This window comes from Dipteris shenzhenensis, chromosome 30 (assembly GCF_047967505.1).
Source record: "Dipteris shenzhenensis isolate YYH24624 ecotype China chromosome 30, Dip_SZ_1.0, whole genome shotgun sequence".
Classification (NCBI taxonomy): domain Eukaryota; kingdom Viridiplantae; phylum Streptophyta; class Polypodiopsida; order Gleicheniales; family Dipteridaceae; genus Dipteris; species Dipteris shenzhenensis.
In genome coordinates, this window is record NC_141625.1 from 8140899 (window position 1) to 8165666 (window position 24768).

Here is a 24768-nt window from a genome sequence, read left to right on the forward strand (position 1 = left end):
TGTAGTAGAAATATGTGTGATATACAAGCCTGCAAACATCAAAACCAAATTATTCACCTGCACAATCCAATGTAATAAGAAGGATGGAAATAGTGTTTGAAACAAGCATCACCCCAATGTGTGATCCAGTCGACTCATAAGATCCAAACGAGGTGTGATGCACAACTATAATGCATCGTGCAATATGCAGCTCTAAGACTCGGTAGTAGCACTCCACCCAACTAATACTCTCCCTTGAAAGACAAGGTATTGAGACTATTTAAAAACCATAAAATAAACACAAAATGCTTGCAAAAATAGACTAACAACCATATAAACTACCTCCACCAGCTGCCATGACAACCAACCACCCTTCATCTGACAGGGTGGATACCAACCACCCTTCATCTGACAGGGTGGATGCCAACAATGATAACCCATAGTGCACATGGTCCTCTAGCAAAGTATCCCATAGTGGATGCGAGGGGGGCATGGGATGGTCCCCACCAAAGGGTAGATCCAAGAAAATCAAAACAATAGCCCAAGTAACAGATCTTCCCTTTCGCACATAAGACTGTCCTCTCGGTTTACATGAAGACATATGTGCATGTATGTCCACAAAGGATGGGCTTGGCAAACCAACAGCAAAATTGTGGCCAATGGCAATGTAATCTACCACCACTGCTATGCATCGATGGTCCCCAACAAGGGGTGCACCATGACATGCGTGGTCAGCCAAGTAAACAAATCTAAGTTGTTTTTTTAGAAAAACTTTGGCTCTGACTGTTGCATGATCTACATACAAATTTGTAAAGCATACTCATATTTTAAACACGCACCACTCAATTATCACAAGCATACACTTCCACAGAAAGAAAATTTCCCAAACTATAAGACGCAATCTGAAAAACTCACTTGAAATTTTTTCAACTTAGTAAAATGTAACTTTATAGTTTTCCACTTAAATCATGTGAACATATATCTAACCATAAAATCCCAAATTGAAAAGTGACTCGCCTCTCCCAGAAGCGGACTCCCCCACTACTCACTCACTAGAGGAGGATGAAGAATCCCCCTCCTCCCTCTCCATGACAAAAGAGTCCTCCATATCTATCCACCAAGGACATGAGTGAGGTGATGCATGGGAGGTGGATACATGCAATTATCCTCTTTGTTCAATGCCAACCATTGGTGAGTAAGAAGTGGTATACTTGATAGATGGCCCTTTTCTCTCATCAATGAAAAGAACCTTGACAAAATAAAAAGATTTTCAAAAAAACAAATCATTGCTATGTCCATACATATGTTAGGCAAATCCATTCCAAATCAAGGAGGTTCAATTCAATACACAAGCTTCAAACTTTCCAATATTATAACTTTAACTTAAAATCATTCCAAATGAAAGAGGTTGTAGCCAAGTACATGAACACAAGCTATTGCGTAGCCATGTGTACCCAATCAAGTTTTTTCAGCACCAAAGCGTCCTCAGTCTTGTCGTTTCTATCAACCTTGCACTCAAGATCAAGCATATGCTTTCTAGCATCGAGTTTTACCTCCTCATAAAACTCATGCAATGTACAATCTGCAGGAAGAGCCGCAATGCCTAGAATGTCATCGAAGTTCTGTAGAATAGGAAGGCCCCTTTGGTATATCTTGTCGAGGGTGCCTTCATGTTTCAGCCATCTAAACCAACATAATTGATAATTAACTAGATGGTATGATAAAAAATAGAATCACAAACTCAAGAAAACAAGCAGTGTACTCACACTCTGTATATATGGTCTCCACGAAGGAGACCATACAAAGACTTCATGGTTTTGCTAGCTTCCAAAAAAGAAAACCAAAAGATTTTTGTCTAGATTGGAGCCTCATGAAGTGCAATAAGGTTCACCTTCTTGAGGGTGGAAAAACTTTATGTGTCCCATCTCAACGACATTACTTTTGCCATCCACTCATCCCCAAGTCTGGGATCAATTATATTGAGAATCTAGGACATGCAAACAATTTAAAGAATCTTTTAACAACCGACGTAAATGTGAATACTAATAAATAAAGGAACTTTATGTTAGAAAAGGCCCAATGAAATGTAAACTTTGTAACCATCTTAATATTAAAAACATAAACCCATAAAGAAACATGTAAACATATATAACCATAAATATGAACAGTCATCATGAACTCTAAAGTTTAAACTAACATAAACTTGTGAAAGTCGCTCCATGGACTAACTTAAGAACATAAACCCAAAAATAGGTACACCATCATATGATTCATGTACACCATCATCAACACAAAATTTATGAGAAAGATAAAGCAATAGCATTGAACTTAAACACTGTAATGTACTACATGTTAAAGTCTGCCATGTAAACAAATACAAAAATATAAGAATTGTAAATCTTGCACTGCAACAAAAACACAATCATTTGTTTTTAAAGTAATAGAGATGATGCACCTTCCCAATACGTTCACCGTATTGCATGGCAAACCCTCCACCCTCCCAAGCTCCTTCTCTAACATAGCATGTTTGTCTTGCTCCACAGCTTCTTTCCAAGCACTTGAGAGATTTGAACCTTCAAGTAGCATGAAGCACAACTCTTCAAATGTTAGCCTGCAAACAAAAGCACTTTAATTGCTAAATAACAAAATAGAAGAACATACATTATAAACCAACTTGCCAAGGTATCTCCTCGTAAGAGGATACCACGGCTCACTCCCCTTCATGTATTTGCGCCTAATGCTGGCAATGAATCTCCTATCTCTATCTCGCAAATCCTTCATGTATCTTCATGATTGGCCGAACAAATGTTTTTGCAATTCACTAGCTCATCTCTCAAACATGTAGCAACCAATGCATGTGTATTCATGCTGTGAATGTTCAAACAAGAGGTATACAATAAAAGAAATCAACCATCAAATACTCTTTCTACTAAAAGGAACACAATTGACTTCTTTGAATTCATAAACCAAGCAAATAATCTTTCAAAGAAAAGGGAAAATAGTTCTTACAAGTTCATTGTCTGCAAGGTGGATAGCAGAGTAATCTCACTGACACATGTAGGATCAATGACAGTGTAGAGGACTCTGTAATGCTTCTCACACATCTGTGAAAACCACTCTTTGATTGCTGCTTGCCATGCAATGGTCCTATGGTTGCCCTCCTAAACATAGAACATTTTGTTGGACATAACCTGCCATGCAGGCTGCCCAACAAGCTCTACCTCAAACTCTACATTAACGGAAACCCATATAGGGTCCCATTTCTGCATGATAGCCTCATCAACATCACAGTCCTCTCACCCAGAATTCCAAAGAGAAACAATAAAAGCCCCCTTCTTGTACACATAACCCTCTCTACTGAAGTTGGCTTTCAACCAGGACGCATCATCCCTTAGCCCTCTCACCTTGGCATAAGGGATAAGCCTACACAAAGGAATTGGAGGACACTAAAAACAAGAAAATATTCTTTTTTTTTGGAGAATGTCCTCCCCCCAATCCAGATAAAGTGAATTCTCAGACAAAGAATCCCCTCCTCTAGGAGGGATGATGATCTCCGGCTGAACTATGTATGGCACAATCTGTAAGGAGGACTCTTCACAAGCATGCACATGGTCAAAATCATGCCATGCTCCAGAGCCCTCTCCAAGCCCTTGGCTCATGTCTCCCATATACTCTGCTCCCATAGAATGGACATCAGGAATGGGGACAACAAAATTAAGATGCTCATCATTTCCTCTTCCCTTTCCTCTACCTCCTCGCCTCCCACGCTTGCTAGGACCCACTTTTGATCGATCAACATTTCTACAAAATGTAAAACAAACAAAATACAAACAATAGCTTGAAACTTAAGAACAGGTACCAAAATAGTAATGCAGAAAAGTTCCAATCTTTAAAACCAAAATGAAGCATGAAGCTTCAAACTTCAAACTTTGCATCTTGGAACTTGAAGATGAACTTGAAGCAAACGAAAATTCATGAACAACTTTAAAAATTCATGAACTTCAACTCACAAAAAAATTTGCCCCAACCAGGGTGATTTCAGCCCCTAGTTGAGCTGAAGCCTAGGGCTGAAATGCCTAAAGAAGAGGCAAAAAAAATGCCCCCAGAGAGGGCACGCCAATGCCCCCTCTCTCGGGGCATTTTTTTGCCTCTACTTGAGGCATTTTAGCCGTTGGCTTGGAGCTCAGGGAAGGCACCGGCGCGCCCTCTCTGGAGCATGGTTTTTTCCAGACATGGGGGCATTTCAGCCCCTGGCTTGAGCTCAGGGAAGGAATTCTGCATGAAGTGGTTTCAGGAAAGAAATGAGAGGTCGTCGAAATAGCTTTTAAATTATTAACTTATTAGTTATTAACTTATTGACTCGTTATCTTATTAACCTCTTCGTCGTCTCATTGGTTTATAACTTATAAGGTCGTTGGTTTTTAACTTATAACATGCTAGCTTTTTTGTTAAAATACATGAACGTTGGAATATACCTCTCTCTGGAGATGTGGTTGTCAGGCCATTTTTATGGAATGGTGGGCTAAGTAACTGCTCATGGCCATCATCCTTGTTAACATCATTCTTTTGTGGAGTTGGTGAGTTATGGGTAGTTGCATGTCATGAGAACTACCTTTAGGCAGTTGCTTTTCATGAGAGCTACCTTTGGCCAGTTGTTTTCCATGAGAGTTATCTATGGCTAGCTTCACTTCCTTCTACCAGCTTCTTCTTGCAACACATTGCACTCCTACCCCACTTCTATTGCTCTTGTGCCCCACTTCTATTGCATTCTCTGCTCCTCCAACTTCTTCTCGCAACACATTTCTCTACTATGCTACTTCTGCTGCAATCACTTTAGCTGACAAGATGAGTAGGAAGATTATCATTTTCAGCCATGAAGTTCAACAAAAGATGATCTTGGTATTCAAGGAGGACACGATAGAGATTTCTCTTGGCACCTTGCACAAATCATTTGACTTACAAGATACGCCTGTGACTCTAAAGCTTTTGGGACTTGATGTTGAAGGTATAAAGCTCGAACTAGTTTTGCTACACAATGGAGAGAATGGCTACCATCTGGATCCCAATTTCAGCAAGAGCTACCAAGTTTTGAAATATGAATCTACCTCTAGAGTGCATATAGATGTAGACGAGGACAACAATAAGAATAGTAAGTTTTTCACTAATGTTCTTGAGTTGATTTGTGGGCTTCCTTTGAGCACTAGTTTGCATATTGCTGTGCATAATGATGCAAATATCATGCAAGTTGAAGAGTTGCCAAAGATCTATGATGGATATGTTGCTTTTATTCTACCTCCCTGTGGAAAGAAGAGTTCCATGCATGGGATGGAACAAAAGCATGACTGCCATCCATGGATTGGCTATGTGACATGCAGTAGTGATTGTTTTGATGGGGTGGTGCATTTTAGTAGATGTACAGGGCACCTATGATGCATCAATCTTGAATGTTCATACTTCTCTAGAATGCATCTTCAAAATGAGAGTCAATGGAAAGGGAGAATGAAACATATTTGTAATGTGGGATTGATTAAAGCAGAGGATGGAAATCTGACTTGTTAAGAACTCCACTAATAATTTGTAACGTGGTCTCGCTATCATGGCATACCGCAATATAAATCTTCTATAATAGCCAGCATGTCCCATAAAGACCTGTACACCTTTGGAATTTGTAGGAGGAGGCAATTCCATGATGATTTTGATTTTGTCCATGTCAGTTGTGATCCCATGTTGAGAGACGATGTGTCCCAAAACAACTCCGTGGGTGACCATGAAATGGCATTTTGTTGGATTTAGGGAGATGCCATACTCCATGCATTTGATTAGTACTTCTTCAAGACATTTAAAGTGGTCCTGTTTGTTTGAATGGATGCACAAATCATCCAAGAACACCTGTAAAAACTTATTCAAAAATGACTTGAAAGCTATGAACATGACTCGCTGGAATGTGGCTGGGGCATTACAAAGGCCGAATGGCATGAATCTATATGCAAAAATACCCCATTCTGTAGCAAATGCTATTTTTGATTGGTCTTGAGGAGCAATTTGCACTTGGTTATAGCCACTGAAGCCATCCAAGAAGCTATATATTTCGGATCCTGCCACCTTTTCCAACACTGTTTCTGTTAAGGGTAGGGGATAGTGATCCCTAATTGTGGTGGCATTCACATTTTTCAAGTATACGCATATTTTGAGCTTCTTGTTGCGTTTAGGTACAATGACAATGGGTGAAACCCAATCAGTGTGCTCTATCTCGTAGATGAATCCAGCATCTAGGAGTTTTTCCAGCTCGTCATAAACCAAGGGCATGCAAAATGGCTAGGTCATTATCAAAGATTTGATCTTCAATTTCAGCATTCGTAGCCTCTGTTTCAAGGTCCCAATGAAAATCTGAGTCATCATTGGTATGGGTACCTTCTTCAGGTTCATTATCCCACTCGAGGTCAGCCATGAAGAATGGCATCTCTAGATCGATTGGTTCTTCATGTGTCGGTGGAAGATCAACCTGTAGTGCGTTAGCATCTATCTATGAGAAGATGGGGTCTAATGAATGGCAGTTGTCGATGGTTGCCAATGTTTGTATCCAGTTATTGACATTGCTTTGTGAGTCACCTGCTATGGCATGATGTTGCAAGGGAGCTGATTTGCTTGAGATTGTTGTGGAAGATGTGTCATCCAATGCTCTAGGCACAATTGGTTTAATAGCTCCTGTCCCCACATTCACCCTGACTATAGTGTCTCGATTCTGGATTGTCAATCTATCAGTTTCCCAGTCATGGAGGACTGATGCTTCCCGTAACCAAGGACGTCCCAGTAAGATTTGATAGGATTTTTTGGGGAGATCCAAGATTGTGAATTGAAGGGAAAAGCGGACTCCTGCAATCTTTGTGGACACGCCATTCACTATTCCCAAGGGCTTAGCCCGTGAATCATCGGCAAGGCATATGTTGAAATTAGCCTTTTGCATTAGTGGGAGACCCCATTCTTCGTAGAGCTCCTTTGACAGGACATTCACACCTGCTCCACCATCCACTATGGCTTGGACTGCATTATATGCCTTATGGATCAAAGGCACAGTAATGTTGCGTATGTCATCTCTCTCACCCATCCGCACAGGGATATCTTCAATGTTGTTCATAGTTGGAGGGGGATTTGCGAGTTCAATCCATCCTTTGAAACTCTCCCAGAGACTGGGACAATTCCGTAAGAGGATTCCGATGGAAATTGACACAAGGCAACTCAAGATGCTAGAGAGTGCGGCTCCTTCAAGTTCACGTGGCGGTATATTTTGTTGTGGAGCCTATGGTTGGAACAAAGGCTCGAGTACAGTATCAATACTGTGTGGGGCCAAGTCATGGGTTGGGTCTTGAGCTTGTTTCTCAGCCTCAAATTGAGCTTGTTCATTTTGGACCCATTGTTGAAGTACCTGAAAACGAGCCTTCTCCACCTCTGCATTCGGGTATGGAGCTTCTTTTATTTGAGGCTCGGGAGTTGATGTGGATGAGCTCGGCTGCTCATTGCTTGACGGAGGTGGAGGCACTTGTGCTTTCTTTTTCAGAAGTTGCTTTGTTTGGATTGGAATGATAGGGTCCTTCGTGGCCTCTTTCTGTTGGCGTGTAATTACACTGATAGGTTGTGACTTTACACTTGCCGAACCCAGACTTTGATGGTCCACCCCAATGATGCCGATGGGGACATCAGGCTTAACCTTTGTTTGTTTTGGGATCTTATTTTTCATGGGACAATCCATACAGGCATGTCCTATGCCACAATCTCTGCTGAGTGGTTGGAAAGTAGCCGGGCTACCACGATGAGGGCACTCTGCAATCCAATGATTTTCTCCACAACCATAACACTTGATTGGTGCTCGATATGTGTTGGGTCGTACTTGATTTGCATAAACTGGTATGAGACCCTCTGCACCTTCTACATAGTACACTGGGTACTCTGCTTCATACTCAAATAGCGAGTCTACTTCCTCGGCTTGTAATTGATGTATTGGAACTGCCTAAGGAGTTGGGTTTGGTGCTCTTGGATACGGTCGTGGATTCGGATTCCTGAGTAGTTGTGGGACTTGTGTCCGAACAGGAACAAGATTTAGCCTCGGAGTTGGTGGCACTTGTGCAAGTGCTGGTTGCCTATATACTGGCATGGGTGCTGCTTGGTATTGTGGAGGTCGAGGCGGATTGTTGCGCAAGTTGAAGATGCAACTGTTCTCATCATGGCTGCCGATGACACAGATATGGCACCACAACCATGGTGGTGGATTTGCTTGTGCAGTGATCCTTGCTCTTAGGACTGGGCATTCATTTGCTGTATGATTTGCCAAGCAGTGTGGACACTAGACATTTTCTCACCGTGGATATGTTTGAGTTGGCGGCTGAGACAAGTAGAGTTTTCGATCCATGGCCTGCATCATATCTTCTTTCAGCTTCAAGGTCATGGCCTCTAGGCGATCTTCATTAGATGTTTCGGTAGTGTCCTTTGATTTACTTTTTTCGAGCGCTTATCTCGTGTATTTGATCTACCGTCATCACTGCTAGTGTCTGAGTCTGTCATGCCATCTTCGATGTCAATGGTTGCCGCATGAACAGCACTGAATGTTTCATAGCTACTTACCTTTTTCATATCCTTTTGGATTTTCTTTCTTAGACCTGCTATGAACCATGCCATGAGGTACTTTGCATCTGGGCGTGGGTCACATTTGGCGATCAATCTCTTCATCTTTCCCAGGTATGTGCATACATCTTCCCTCCGGCCTTGTTCGATCTTGCTGAGTTGGAGAGCGGGATCGTCTTGTAGCCTCTCCATTTGAAAGCGTCATTTGAATTTGGTTTGAAGTAGGTCCCATGTGGCACGTTCTTCCACGAGAAGGTCAAGGTACCATTCTGACGCTTCATCAGTTAAGGCCATTGGAAACCAAGCCACCTTGGTTTCATGGGATTGATCGCCACCTGCTCGACATGCGGCATCAAAATGCTGGAGGAAGCGAGCTGGGTCTCCCCTACCATTATATTTGGGAAGTTCCAATTTTCCCAAGGGGCGTCAGCTTTGATTGTTGTGATTTCGTCGATTGAAGAAGTTGTCAGCCTCTACATCGAGCTCGATATCACCATCATGGTCATGACGGCGTCTAGCCATGTTGGGTCATGGAGGAGTTAAAGGGAGTTGTTGAATCTCAGGGGGGGATTCGAGGTAGAGGATTGGCGGGGGCAGTGGTTGCAGCGGAGTTAGATGCAGATGTGGCAAGCGTTGGAGTCGAAGTCGTTGGCTGGAATGTAACTGCATGCAGATTGTGCGTGATTTGCCAAAGGTGTCGCTGCCCCAAGTGCAGGTGTGGATGTGTTGTTGTTAGGAGAGTTAGAGTGGTGTTAGTTTGTGTAGGGACCGCCGTGTTAATAAAGTGCCTAAGATTGTCCTACGTGTGTAGGGAAATGTGCCGGTGCAGACGAATCGTTAATCGGAGGTCACGACGTGAAAATACGAGTGAATTTGTGCAAAATGAGGCCCACACGGGGGCACGAATGAACGTGTGCTAGGGATGCCAAAATGGTGTGCAATGGGCTGGAAAAATACCCCGTAATGTGATGTTTCCATGTGTGAAATTTGGGTTTAAACAGGGTTCAATTTGGGTCCCAAACGGATGAGTTTCGAGGGGTTAAAGTAGGGGTAAATTTTGCATTTGGGGGTCCTAATGGTTAAGTCCAACCGAGGGGTTGAAACCAAGTTGATCTAGTTAGACTAACTAACCTATTTGTCTAGTTAGAGGCTAATCAGTTAGTCTAACCTAGCCTAGTGAGGGTTAGACTGACCATAGTTAGTTCAACTAACGTAGTTAGTGTAAGTAACTACAGTTAAGTTAATTGAGGTAAGGTTAAACTAATCGAACCAAGGGCAAAACTAACCTAGCCTAGGTTTCTGCTAACTAACCTAGCTTAACCTTATCTAATTGAGTTAGACTAACTAGCCTAGGGTTAACCAACTAACCTAGCCTAACCTAACCTAGGTTAACCAACTAACCTAATCGTAGTTAGTCACTAACCTGAGGTTAGTTTTAGGTTAGGTTTTTTTTTTTTTTTGGGGGGGGGGCGGGTGTTTTCACGGGGGGGGAGGAAGAGGGGTGGCGCTGTGTGTGCTGCCGAGGGTGAGTGGGGGTGGAGAGCGGGGGGGGTGAGTGGGGCAAGGGCGTGGGGCGGGGGCGGCACTGTGTGCACCATCAAGGGCGCAGGGCGGGGGTGGAGAGCGGGGGGGGTGAGGGACGGAGAGCGGGGTGGGGGCGGCACTGTGTGCACCACCGGGGGCAGGCGGGGGTGGAGAGCGAGGGGCGTGAGGGACGGAGAGTGGGGCGGGGACATAGAGGAGAGTGGGGGGTGAGAGGGCGCGGGGGGTGAGAGGCGAGGGGGGGCGACGAGGGTGCTGGCGTGAGCGGGGGGCGGTGTTGTGTGCACAGTCGCAGGGGCAGGGGGGTTAGAGAGAGGGGGCAAGGCGGCACTGTGTGCACCGTCGGAGGGGTGGCAGGCGGCGCTGAGGCGGAGGGCGTCGCTTAGGTAGGCATTAGGCGAGCGATGGCGCCTCTGCGGAGCGCCGCCGCGGGGTGGCCTGCGGGTGGGGGGAATGGGTTTAGAGAGGGGGGGGTTTACAGAGAGAGGGGGGGGTGAGAGAGAGAGAGAGAGAGAGAGAGAGAGAGAGAGAGAGAGAGAGGGTGAAATAGAGAGAGGCGGGGTAAGGAGGAGGGAGAGAGAGAGAGGGGGGGGAAATAAAGAGAGGGGGGGGTAAGGGGGAGGGAGAGAGAGAGAGAGAGAGGGAGGGTGGTAAGAGAGGGGGGGGATGGGGAAGAGAGAGAAGGAGAGAGGGGGAGGGTTGTAGAGAGAGAGGGGGGATGGGGAAGAGAGAGAAAGAGAGAGGGGGAGGGTGGTAGAGAGAGACGGGGGGTATGGGGAAGAGAGAGAGAGAGGGAGGGGGAGAGAATGAGAGAGAGAGAGAGAGTAAGAGAGAGAGAGAGAAAGAGAGAGAGGGAGAGAGAGTAAGAGAGGCGGAGGGAAAGAGAGAGATAGAGAGAGAAAGGGGGAGGGATAGAGAGAGAAAGAAAGAGAGAGAGTGAAAGGGGGAGGTGGTGGGGGTGGTGGAGGGGGGAGGGGGAGGGGGAGGTGGAGATGGAGGGGGAGATGGAGGGGGAAGGGGGAGATGGAGATGGAGGGGGGAGGGGGAGGTGGAGAGGGAGGGGGAGGGGGGAGAGGGAGGGGGAGATGGAGGGGGGAGGGGGAGGGGGAGGTGGAAATGGAGGGGGAGGGGAGAGGGGGAGGTGGAGATGGAGGGGGAGGGGAGAGGGGGAGATGGAGATGGAGGGGGAGGGGAGAGGGGGAGGTGGAGATGGAGGGGGAAGGTGGTGGTGGAGATGGAGAGGGGAGGGGGGAGGTGGTGGTGGAGATGGAGGGGGAGGGGGAGGTGGAATTGGAGGGGGAGGGGGGAAGGGGAGGTGAAGATGGGAGGGGGAGGGGGGTGGTGGAAATGGAGGGGGGAGGGGGAGGGGTGGTGGAGATGGGAGGGGGAAAAAAGAGCACAAAAACTTGACAAACGGAAATCGAAAAGGAGGGAGAAGTGGTCACTTGAACGCTCTCCAAGTCTTTCTCGATGTAATGGGATTGTTGTGGAACAATGGATGGTGGGTGGAAGGTTGGGTTATCGCTACGAGAAGGGCTCGAAGTCACTTACAATGCGAGGATGGGAGTAAGGTGGTGGTCGATGGAGAGGGAGCAGTGTCTTGCGTGGGGCTCAAAATGAAGAAGAGAATGGAGGCAAAAAGTGAAAGATGAAGAATGAGGGGGTGGAGTAGGTTTCTATAGGATTTGATTTTAGGTTTAGGGTTTAACCCTAAACTCTTCCCAAGCCATAACTCTTTATGGAGAGCTCGGGGGAGTCACTCATCATATGTAACCCTGTCACGTGAGTTTAACAGAAGGATATTTTTAACTCCTAAATTTCTCAAAAATTAATATACATAAGGGAGCATTTAAAATGAAATGTAAAAAAATTTACAGATTTGTATAGAAAAAGGGTACGTTTTATTAAGGAAAAATTTACAGATAAGGGATTTTACAAATAGGCCTTGAACGCACGTGATATAGAGGGTTCATACATAGTGACCCCCCCGAGATGGAGAGCTCGGTTTGCTTTTTTGGAAAAAGGTAAAATGATTGAAATTGCAAGCTCTATGCATTTGTGTCCACTACCTAGCCTGATTGTATATCATGTGGCTTCTATTTAAGAAATAAAGAAAATTTCTTAAGGTAGGAAACCAAGGTTGATGCTTGGGGTTGATATGTTTGGCTAGAAATGGGAAAAAATTTTTACTCTCCTTGCCCTTGAGTGTTATGTTCGTGAAAGTTCGAAGTAGTTTGTTGTTTTACACATACCTACGTATGTTTACTCACTACTTGAGATGCTAGTCTCCCCGGCAACGGTGCCAAATGTTGGTTCGTTCCTACTGCTTTCGTACGAAGAGCTGGGTATTCTATGTTTGCAGGGTTCCGAGGTTTTTTGTCACCTACAGATATATTGGGATTGTCGGTTGTAGTATATGTGTAGCTTAGGACCTCGAGTCATGTTCCGGTGAGAGACGTAGGCTTAACTGTGGTAAGCAAACAAAGTGCATGCATGTGTAAAAGGAACGTAAATCATCTTTGTTGAGGTAATGAAGGCTTTCGCCTTCATTGGGGGTTATAGGGTTTAGGAGGAGTTTAAGGGTTAGAAGGAGGTTCCAGGGTTTAGAAGGAGGTTCAAGGGTTTAGAAAGAGTTCCAGGGTTTAGGAGGTTCCAGGGTTCAAAAGGAGGTTCTAGGGTTCAGAAGGAGGTTCCAGGGTTTAGAAAGAGTTCCAGGGTTTAGAAGGAGGTTCCAGGGTTCAGAAAGAGGTTCCAAGGTTTAGAAGAAGGTTCCAAGGTTAGGGTAGAGTACATGGTGGAGAACTCGTCTCCCTCGTAGATCATGGAGTTTTAAGGGTTGAGGAACAAAGGGTTTAGGGGAGCATAGGAGTGGGAGAGGAAGAAGGTGTAAGAACATGGGGGAAAGAAGAGAGAGGAGGGAGGAGGAGGAGAGAGGAGGAGGAGGAGGAGGGAGGAGAGGAGGAGGAGGAAGGAGGAGGAGGGAGGAGGAGAGGGAGAGGGTGGGTTGCAAGGTTGGAGGAGAGGGGAGGAGGAGTTGCAAGGTTAGGACATGCTTTTGGACATGCAGTGCAAGGAAGCATGGACACTTGAGATAAATGCTTGGAATACCAAAGTAGACTCAACACAATGCCCCAAAGATTGTGGGCTTCATTCCATCATGGGGTATTTATACAAGTTGGAGAGCTTCTCTTTGCATGTAACACAAAGTCGTATCACAAAGTTGTACCACGAAGTTGTATCACAAAGTTGTAACACAAAGTTGTAACACAAAGTTGTTACACAAAGTTGTTACACAAAGTTGTAACACAAAGTTGTGTCACAAAGTCGTAACACAAAGTTGTATCACAAAGTTGTAACGAGGTCATAACACAAAGTTGTATCTAGAAGTTGTAACACAAAGTTGTTACACAAAGTTGTAACACAAAGTTGTGTCACAAAGTCGTAACACAAAGTTGTATCACAAAGTCATAACACATTCCCTTTCTACATAAGTTCATGTTGGCATAGAGTCAACAACCAACCAGCTGTTGCCACTTAAAATATCAAGATATTTATACCTTGATGTGCAGACTAGCTATTCAATGCTATACATGTTAAGGATCCGTGAGTGAGTGAGTGTTCCTATTAGATGCTAGCCAATGAACCGGTGGCTTGCTTTAAGTGCCAAGGACCTCACTTCCTAAGGGACTCCCCTTACAAGGATGTTCAACCCCTTCCCACAACAACCAGTGCTAATATGGGTGCTCCGTTGTGTTTTGGCTATGGGGTGGGCCATCTTTACAAGGATTGTCCAATGTGAAGGACCCCTCAATGGCCACGGATCCTAAGACTACGATTAATTTTCTAAGTATAAAGAGAGGCCAAGTTTCTTTAGTGTCCTTAAATGTTTTACTAGGGCCCAGGCCAAAGTTCTAAGCAAGTAATTTTGTAAGCAAGCCAAGAAGGATAAAACGGCTACAGTCCAACCTTGAGATATGAACCGTATGGGTGTTGTTTGCGTAATCATTCAAAGTAGGTCCAATGTGGACACATCCACCTTGTTCACTTCATCATCTTTTGAACACATCCTATTGGCTCAAAATACTTCAAACCCACTACCTGAAGGCAAAGATAATACAAGGGAGGTGCCTGGTCAGAAGCAAAACCCAACCCCTAAGGCTCAAGGTGAATGTGCACATCCAGTTATCGAAAAACAATGCCTCATTGAGGTGTAGCAGCTGGTATACGGGACTGCCCAGAGAATTTTGAGCAGACAACAAGGGCTAGGATAGTATCCATTTAAACTACCAAACCCTTAGTAAAGCCCCTAAAGCCTCTCTCATTTTGGAAAAGGTGGATGAGGAAGGATCGAGTGGCCCTCTAGTGGGGCATTTTCTATTAAGACACAAAATGCTCAATAAGAACTCCACATAGCATGAGGCTATGGAAGAGGACCACATGTCCTTCTCTGGCTTCAAAGAGCCACAATCAGTAGGCCAAGAGCCAATTACCCAGCCTCGAGATGTGGCTAGCCTAGCCGCATTCCTGTCCATAGAGGGAAAAATGCCTATTGCAACTTTGCTAAGAGGGAATCCCATCCTTTGGAGAGCTCTCTCTGGTTGGATGAATGGACAAATGGTCACCTTTGTAGAGGTACCCACCAAGGTAGTAGAAGCCCTTGTGGAGGATTCAAACCTTCTCAAAATACTGGTCAATAAACTAGGCCAAGGCGGTGATGGCACTGATGCTATACTCCTGATCATAGACCAGAACAAGGATGCCATGGAAATCTTGGATAGAGACATAGGGGTGAGCATAGTCACCAAATAATGTCAGGCTAAGTGGGGATAGCCCAAGATGGAGAGTACCAATCTAGTAGTGAAGCTGGCTGGATGAAGCAATAGACCAACTAGTGGGAGTGTTGAGGGACATTAAGATCAAGACCTTCGGACTCATCTACCATGTATGGTTTGTTGTTATGGATTTCCATGACCAACCAGATGGCTATGATAGTATCCTAGGAAGACCCTTCATGGGTACAATAGGACTGGTCCACAATTGGTCTAGTAATTGAATATATCTATGCAAACACAAGCAAATCATTAGGGTCAATCTTCAAGCTTGGAAGGCCCAACCCATGTCCATTAGCCTATTCGTAGTTGAGTCCAATACTACTTAGTGGGGACCACCTCTATAGATGTGTTCCAAGCTTGTTAATGAGAAGGATGCAGGAAAGGACTGAGGTGAACACTAGTGTGATCCATTGCTAGAACTCGAGCTCTCCCATAATTGGTGCACGCCCTTGTGACCATAGACATCGTCGAGAAGACAAGAACACAAATGGTGGCATATGACTCTAGGTGCCAGGGACTATCATCCCACTAAATATGATTAATATCTTAAAGGCATCTAAATAAGGAAAGGGGATAAGGAAGTTTAAGACTGACCTCCATTGGCTAAGGTATCTTGGTGCTATCACGGTGCACTACGAGGCTTTTTCTAATTGGGGAGCCAAGTTGGATAGGATAAAGGCCCCATTAAGGTCCCTAAAGGCAGAGGAAGCACCTCCACTGAAGGACAAGGCCCCCTTAGAAACTAAGCCCCACTTGAGGATAAGATCCCAAGAGCAAAAAACAATAAGACTTCTTCTATGGATAAGCAGTCCAAGCCAAAAGGCTTGGAGGACAATGAAGAAGAAGAAGAGGCTACCCTACACTAGGTCCCCAAGCACTTTAAATCTTATATGATCTAAGTCCAAGATACTTCTCAAGCAACCAAGTGGATTGCCAAAGGAGGGGAACCAATACGGTTATGATGGTTTGGGTAAGGTTAAGGAAGTAGACCTTGCATCAAAGGATGAAGACCCTAAATTGGTCTACATAGTCGACGACCTCACAATCGGGTAAGAAAAGGCCTTGTTGCCCTCCTATGATAATATTATATTTCTTGGAGCCATTCAACATACCATCCCAATGATGGATGACATTAGACCGGTTAGGCAAATGCCTTGTGCCATGAATCCCAAATGCACAACAATTGTGAGGGGGGAAATACAAAACTCATCGACACGGGATTCCCTACGAGATTGAACACTAACTGGGTATCCCCCACCATCATTGCACTGAAAAAGAATGGAAATTTTTTAGTATGTGTGGATCTAAAAAGGGTCAATTCTGCTATGCGTATAGACCACTATCTGACCCCATTGTCTTTTATAGAGCACTTGCTCGGGGGGGTCACTCATCATATGTAACCCTATCACGTGAGTTCAACAGAAGGATATTTTTTATTTCTAAAATTTACAGAAATAAATATACATAAGGGACTATTTAAAATAGTTTTGGAAAAAATTTACAGATTTGTATAGAAAAGGGGTACATTTTATTATTGAAAAAATTTACAGATAAGGGATTTTAAATATAGGCCTTGAACGCACGTGATATAGAGGGGTTATACATAGTGACCCCCCTGAGAGCACTTGTTGGAGAGAGTCATAGGAAAGAAAGCTTATAGTTTCCTGGATGGATTCTCTAACTACAACTAGGTATCCGTAGCACTGGCAGATTAGCAAAAGACAAAATTCTCCACGGAATGAGGAGCTATGCTTTCAGAGTGATGCTTTTTGGGCTCACTAATGCTCACACCACATTCCAAAGGTTGATGATTAGGATTGTCTGAGAGACTTCCTAGAGGTGTTCTTCTATAACCTATGCATACATTCCGCATGGGATGACCACCTCAAATACCTTAGATCAGTCTTTGAGAGGTGCCACCTCTATAGGATTTCCCTCGATCCTCTTAAGTATCCACAATGGCCTATGAGCACATGGAGAACCACTCATTGTGATCATAGCAATCTAGACCTGTCTCCCCACTATGACACTCAATGCGTATATGTGTGACATCCACTACACCACAACAATTTGGAAAACCCAGTTGTTGTTGGAACCCTCACATATCTCGAGCCTAAGCATTTGCTAGACATAGCAATCCCAAGATCTAAAAATTCAAAATTTGTGGGAGTAGCAAAAATTTCAGCCCGTCGAGTTTCTCCCCTCCAACGATACATGTCAGCAAAATTGGATATCCCAAACAAGTGCAATGTGGCCTAAAATGCTTCAAAACACAAATAGGCCAAAGGGCACACTATCGAGTTTAATGCCATGTATTATGAAATGCAATGACCTTTGGCATGCTTACGAGCCATATAGCAAGCAAGTGCATGGAAAAAGAAACAATTCAATATTGTAAATAGTGTTGGATTTATTAAAAGATCTTTGTACATGCACAAATTGCATATTTTCAACTTCTTCCATTTTAGGGTGAATCTAGATACCAATTATTGAGGGGTATTTAGGCACCTAGGCTAAGTCATAGGCTAAATAGGTCCATGTGGAAGTTGGAAGGTCACAAGTCATGTGGAAGTTGGAAGGTCACAAGTCATATAGATGAGTGGCAGTTATTACCAAGGACCACTATGGGTAGTTATAAATCCTTTTGGATAATGGTATCTTGATGTATGGAAGTCAAACTATTGTCTAACCAGGATTTTAGACCATGTATTCCCCTTTTGTGGCAAGTTGGATGCTGATCGCATGCTAATCCCATACACAATTCTCCATGCTCTTGGCTGTGTGTTGTTGGGAGAAGAAAGCTTTTGCATCTATCTTTCTTTGTTGTATCTACTTTTGCCTTGAAGGATACATGTTTGAGCTTGTAATACAATCCGACTTCTGTTCAACTAGTTTCTGTCTGACTACTTTTTGTTTGACTAGCTTCTGTCTAACTAGCGTCTATCCAACTAGCTTATGTTTCTGCACTATCTTGTTTTCTTTGCATGGCTTATGCATTTTTTTTCTCTAGGCAAGTTTAGCCCACAACACATTTGGTGATCCTACAGTTGGTTCATTCCTCAGAAGACCTTGGCATTGAGGCAAATGGAAGAATGTGGAGAGAATGGTGGTTGTTCAAGATGCTGAGTTGTTACATTGGAAAGATTGAAGACTGTTGCAAAGAAAAGGAGCTGTTGTTCTAGCATGAAGAGACGTTGTTCAAGATGGAAGGACTACTATGGTGCTATGTGAAAGAACAAAGAGTTGTTGCTATGGGGATAACTACAACAAAAGTCATGCTTCATATTCTTGAAGAAGTTATTTGAATCATCTTCTTAAGGAAGCATAATTTCAAGCGGGCACACAGTTCATGAGGATTGCATTGTTGATAAAGTGTCAATGTAGTAGTGCATATTTTCAACTTCTTCCATCTTAGGGTGAATCTAGATACCAATTATTGAGGGGTATTTAGGCACCTAGGCTAAGTCATAGGCTAAATAGGTCCATGTGGAAGTTGGAAGGTCACAATCATGTGGAAGTTGGAAGGTCACAAGTCATATAGATGAGTGGCAGTTATTACCAAGGACCACTATGGGTAGTTATAAATCCTTTTGGATAACGGTATCTTGATGTATGGAAGTCAAACTGTTGTCTAACCAAGATTTTAGACCATGTATTCCCCTTTTGTGGCAAGTTGGATGCTGATCGCATGCTGATCCCATACACAATTCTCCATGCTCTTGGCTGTGTGTTGTTGGGAGAAGAAAGCTTTTGCATCTATCTTTCTTTGTTGTATCTACTTTTGCCTTGAAGGATACATGTTTGAGCTTGTAATACAATCCGACTTCTGTTCATCTAGTTTCTGTCTGACTACTTTTTGTTTGACTAGCTTTTGTCTAACTAGCGTCTATCCAACTAGCTTATGTTTCTGCACTATCTTGTTTTCTTTGCATGGCTTATGCATTTTTTTGCTCTAGGCAAGTTTAGCCCACAACACATTTGGTGATCCTACAGTTGGTTCATTCCTCAGAAGACCTTGGCATTGAGGCAAATGGAAGAACGTGGAGAGAATGGTGGTTGTTCAAGATGCTGAGTTGTTACATTGGAAAGATTGAAGACTGTTGCAAAGAAAAGGAGCTATTGTTCTAGCATGAAGAGACGTTGTTCAAGATGGAAGGACTACTATGGTGCTATGTGAAAGAACAAAGAGTTGTTGCTATGGGGATAACTACAATAAAAGTCGTGCTTCATATTCTTGAAGAAGTTATTTGAATCATCTTCTTAAGGAAGCATAATTTCAAGCGGGCATAGAGTTCATGAGGATTGCATTGTTGATAAAGTGTCAATGTAGTTGATATAGCCTAGAGAAGATCCCAACTACAAAAGTTTATCGAATCCCCAAGCTTCAGGCAGTCTTCCACCTTTTTTCCATATCAAGAGCATTCAAAATCTTATTTGGCAAACAACGTGATAGTACAAACTATCCCAAAGGTTTCCTTGCAATTGATGTAGCCATAGCTGCTACTTGAGTCTTGTTTGAAAGCTCATGAAGATAGCCGAGTGCGCAATTCTCCCATTCTCATGACATCAAAAAAGGCAATTTCCTGATTGACGAGATTTTGGAAGTAAGATCTTTGAGAAAGAGGAAGAAGAGCATGCAAAGGAAGATGGGAAGCGATGGAAAGTGAGATTCATCTCAAATAGAGTGACACCTTTGAAACAAGGAGACTGCACAGGGGATTGAGAGTTTGTCACTACCCCAGTAGAGCTTTGAACATAAAAAACCAAATTATATAGACACAGGTCTCGCTACCACTGCTTGCGTCATCTTTTGCTCCAACAAAGAATTTCAAATGCCTTCATCAATTGAACAAGCAGAGTTCCATTTTACAACACATTCAGACTTAAACTATGATTATACTTAATGAGCCCTATCTTTTTTAATGCATGTTCTGAATGGTGAGTGAAACCAAAGAATGACTATGGTGAATGCACAATTGACAAGTGATAACACCATCATTCATGTGATCATATTCCAACTCATAGTATCTCAAAGGTTGCAATGACAATTAATTCCACGTTATCGAAGAGAGAAGTCACAAGCTCATGTGAGCAATCCCTTATTCATGTATTCATTGGGCTTCAGTTTCCAGAAATTGCTAATCTTATCAGGTATTGACAGTTGGGAAGATTAAGTTTGATGGACCTTGTGTCATGTCTCATCTATAAAATTTTCCTACTTTTTCTACCTCCTTTTTAAAAATGCTAAGATTATCAAATGGAGATTAATTCTAAATTAACTATTATGCACTCCATTAAAAAATTGGACATTTGATTCAATTAATTTTCAAGTGCAATAAGATGCAAACCCTATCAAGTAATGCAACCATATTAGTTTCTCATTACAGGTTCCATGAAGAAAATGGATATATAATATTATGTTTAGAACAAGCTATTTCATATTAGTTTCTCATTACATGTTCGATGAAGACAATGGATGTAAAAGACTATGTTTAGAACAAGCTATTTCATATAAAGAAGAAAAGCTCAAGGTTTGAAAAAGTGTAATCAACTTGTCAATAATGATAAGTCATGCATATTGAGACTAAGAGTGCTTCCATGTGTGAAAGCTAGGGTTGAAAGTGTAGCAGCCCACTGCCCACCTACTAGCACTACAAAAAAGGCAACCCCATAAAGGCTTGCAATTGCTACTTTTGCATGCTATTATAGGTTTTGCAGGCTAAACACATGTTTTGCACTCAATCGTGTTGATGCCAAAATGTTTGGTCCAATGACAATATAATTTGGGTATTGCAAGGTTGGGCAAGAATCGCCAATGTTGTGGATGCTAGGCTAAAGCTACAATGTGACCACTAGCCTATGTAGGGAAGTGCTCTAGTGCAACCATGCATCTAAGGGCATTTACAAATGTCACCATTTGATACTTCTCTCAAGAAATAAAGTATAATCTTTATTAGAATTGAATTTGGTCAAAGAATAGTGACTTTGGTTAATTAAGAATAAGTTTTATTGTTTTACTTCTACTTTACATTGGTAAAAGAAACTGTGGGGATGCCCACAAGGGACTAGGATTAGTCTAGGAACTAGGAATGCATGGATTTTGCTAGCCTTCAATGGGTTGAAGAGTTGGTATTTGTGTAGGATTGGAAGAGTCCTAAAAAGATAAAAAATGATGAACCAAGTGGCAAAAAGCAGGTCCTACAAGGCAAAAAAGCACCAAGAAAGATGGCATGGCCTCTAAAAAGGATGCAAAAGCTAGTCCACAATGGACAAAAGCAAAAAAACTTTAGAAAAGCAGGTCTAGCTTTTAGCTAGGCTAAGTTTATAAAAGAAAGGCCTCATAGCTCCTAAATTCATTCAAGGATTGTGCCCAGCTTCATGCTTTTCACATAGCCAGTTGTACAAATTTTAATTGTTATTGTAATATAGACCTTTGAGGCGGCCCAGCCCTTATTTATGGGCCCTAGTGCTATGTATTCTCTTTCTCTCTTGCCTTCTCTTGATGCAAATAATTATATATGTTCCTCCAAGTCTTCCATTGTGGTGCAATTGATTTTGGCATGAGATTCCTCTACTGTTTGCACATCTGAGCTATCAAAAGAGCAAGGATTTAAAATGGGTGTTTAAAACCGGCAAATTAAAACATTTTAAATGTTTTTAAGGGGTCCCTCGAGCAATTTAAACTAGCCTAGTCATGTTTTTTTATCGGCACTGACTGCAACCAGTTACTACGTTGTAAAAGGATACACTGAGCAATAAGAAACTAGCATTACCACTTAGTATTTATCTATACCGAGCGGGGATATGCATACCAGGTGTAAATACCATGTGGGGTTAACATATATATCATGTAGTATTGTTGATATACATTGTAGTGCAATATCTTATATATATTGTGCACCCACCTCATACTATGTGCATTCCCAATAATTTAGCTCTGCTTGGAGTCTCGAAAAAAACCAAGAAGGACAAGCAAAAAAGGATAAAGAAAGATTCCAAACTAATTTGTAAGTTTTTGTATCCTTTTGAAAAATGTCCAATGTGAATGGTGGTTTCGCTTAGGCTAGTTGATAACTACCCATACTAGGATGCAAAATGGATAAATGCAAAGCTCTTAGTTTATAGTTTATCTTTTGTGATTTGAAAGGATTATTTTCATAAAGAAGTTTAAAAAAAAAAGAAATTTTGAAGTTATTTTCATGAAAATTTTAAAAAGAAAGATGTTTTAATAGGCATTAGCTATTTAGTTTTTAAAAATTAGTGAAAAAAGAAATTGTTTTTGGTAGCCACAAAACCATATATGTTTTAGTATATATAAACTTGTAAAAAAATCACATGTTTAGTAGTCATTGCTATATAGTTTACAAAAAAACAGTAAAAAAGATAGATGGTTTCAAAAGCAAGTATCTACGTGGGGAGTCCGCAGATGCCAACTCGTAACTACTCACATATGAATACAGGATATCTATGTAACATGTGCCATTGGGCGGTGCATATATGCCGACCACTAACTACTCACACATGGATGTGAAATATTAAATGATATATTATAGGTTATAGGTACTTATTAGGAAAAGAGAAATACTTGGCTTTGGCTGATTGTGGCTCGCATTTGCCACCTGATAACAACCCGTTGAAAGTCTAGTTGGTTGTGTAGCTTGCAATTGCCAGCTTGTACCAACCTACAAATTACATGCTAGAGAATGTTATGAGCTAGACAATGGAAGAGTTTCTCTTGAGGACGCTAGTTTCATTAGGGGATGCAGACATGTCCATATATGATGCACAACCCTCTCATGCAGACATGTGCGTATCCTGGGGCGCCAACTCAATATCTAATATGTTACTACCCTCATCCAAAATCCAAGGTATGGGGGGACAAGGTCCATCTACAATATGTATGGATTTCCTTTAAGATTTTCAAATATGCAAGGAAAAAATATGAAATTTTCATGTCCCCCTCCCACAAAGTATAATTTATATACCTTAAAAAATATGCAAGATTTTAAGATTTGTACATATTTTTCATAATATGTGAAGCCCAAGGGGGGGGGAGTCTTCTAGATGGAGGAGGGGGGGAGGGGATAAAACAAAAAATACACTAAAATATGAAAACCCATATCCTTTCAAATTAATGTAACTTTTTCATGTGTTATCTAAATTTCAAGGTGTAAAGACATATTTGAAGCTCTTTTTGTGCAAAACACCACCATGCTAATTTGACTAATTTCTACTTATGGCATTTTGTTAAATTCATCTCATACTCAAGATTTTGATAGGAATTCTTACTAAAGGGAGTTGACGCCCCAGGGTGCATATATGATGCATAACCCTCTCATGCAAAAGCTTCCACCTCCAAGACAAGTCAGGAGAAAGCTTCTACCTCCCAAATGGAACATCACACATCACATGGTTCCATCAACATTGCAAATGAGGAAGGGATAGAAGCCGACGACGTTGTAGTGGTAAGTTTGAACAATATTTTCTATTTTGATGTTCTTTTGGTGTAATTTGTTTTGTCGAACTTCTAATGTTTGTTGAATTGTTGCAAAAGGCATTTGAGGTTGATGAATTCTCATCTTGATGGGGTAATGTTCGTAGTGCATTTGGGAGAGATCATTCTATGGCCCATTATCTCGACGAAGTCATAGAGCACCTCGTGGTCTTCCATAGCAAATTTTCTCCTCGAGGGTCTGCGAAGCTGCTAAAATGCAAGGCATTGCCACGCACTATCGAATGCTCCAAATTACTCGAAATGCCAACAAGGTGACTTTGGTGCACCGCTTGACTGCTATCAATGCTTGAAAATCGAACATTCACGACAGGGCATTGACGGCAACAACTCTGTCTTTGGCAACAATGAGAGAGGAGGCCAGGCGGAAGTTTTCTGCAAGCTCTGAGAAAAAGGCCCTATTTTTGCTGTGCGACCATTGTTCTGTAGGTCGGTGAAAAGTTGCCACAGAAATTGCATCATATGCCTATGTGTAGAGATATTGGGAGTTACAGAATCATCCTTATTGCCTGTTGATGCAAAATCATCACTAGGAAGTGACTGTGTGGTCAAATACCACTTTCATCAGTTTTGCAGATTTGCCCTTCTGAGGCAGAAGCTGTGTTTTTTGCAGTGACAGAATATTTTGCAGTGTTCTATAATGGCGTCTGATTCTCTTTCACAGATTGTCACTAAAAAGCTTGACAAGAACAACTTCCAAGCATGGAAGTTTAGAATGATGAATTTCCTTATGGGAAAAGGCTATTGGGAGTTCATTACAGGAAATGAAGAAGAACCAGTTCTTCCTAATGTTCCCAATCAATAGGAAATGCAAGCATTTAAAGGATGGCATGAGAGAGCCAGAAAAGTTATGTACTGGCTGTCTATCAGTATTTCATATTCTATGATTGTGCATATTTAGGATATAAGTACACCAAAGGAGGCATGGGATACTTTGGCAAAAATGTACAGCACAAATACGTAAGCCAAGAAAATGCAGCTTAAGCAGGAGTTGCTGCACAATGTGCAGAGAGAAAATATGAGCATCAATGACTACCACATGAAGGTGAAGAAAATTGTAGATGCACTTGCTTCCATTGGGTCGCCAGTGGAAGATGATGAAAAGGCTCATCAGGAGGAGAAGGCTCATGAGACTTGGGAGTGGGCTCATGGGGACTTGGGAGAGGGCTAAGAAGACGTGGAGGAGGGCTCATGAGAGTCGAGGGAGGGTTCATGGGACCTAGGGGAAGGAACACACTCTTGGGAGTTGGGGGAGGGATCACGAGAGTTTGATGAGGTGCCAGTGGA

The 24768-nt window shown here is 42.5% G+C and overlaps 1 pseudogene; it reads right to left on the reverse strand.

The window, feature by feature from the left end:
- Nucleotides 1-1412: 1412 nt before the first annotated feature.
- Nucleotides 1413-3662, reverse strand: LOC147881668 (uncharacterized; annotated as a pseudogene).
- Nucleotides 3663-24768: the final 21106 nt, after the last annotated feature.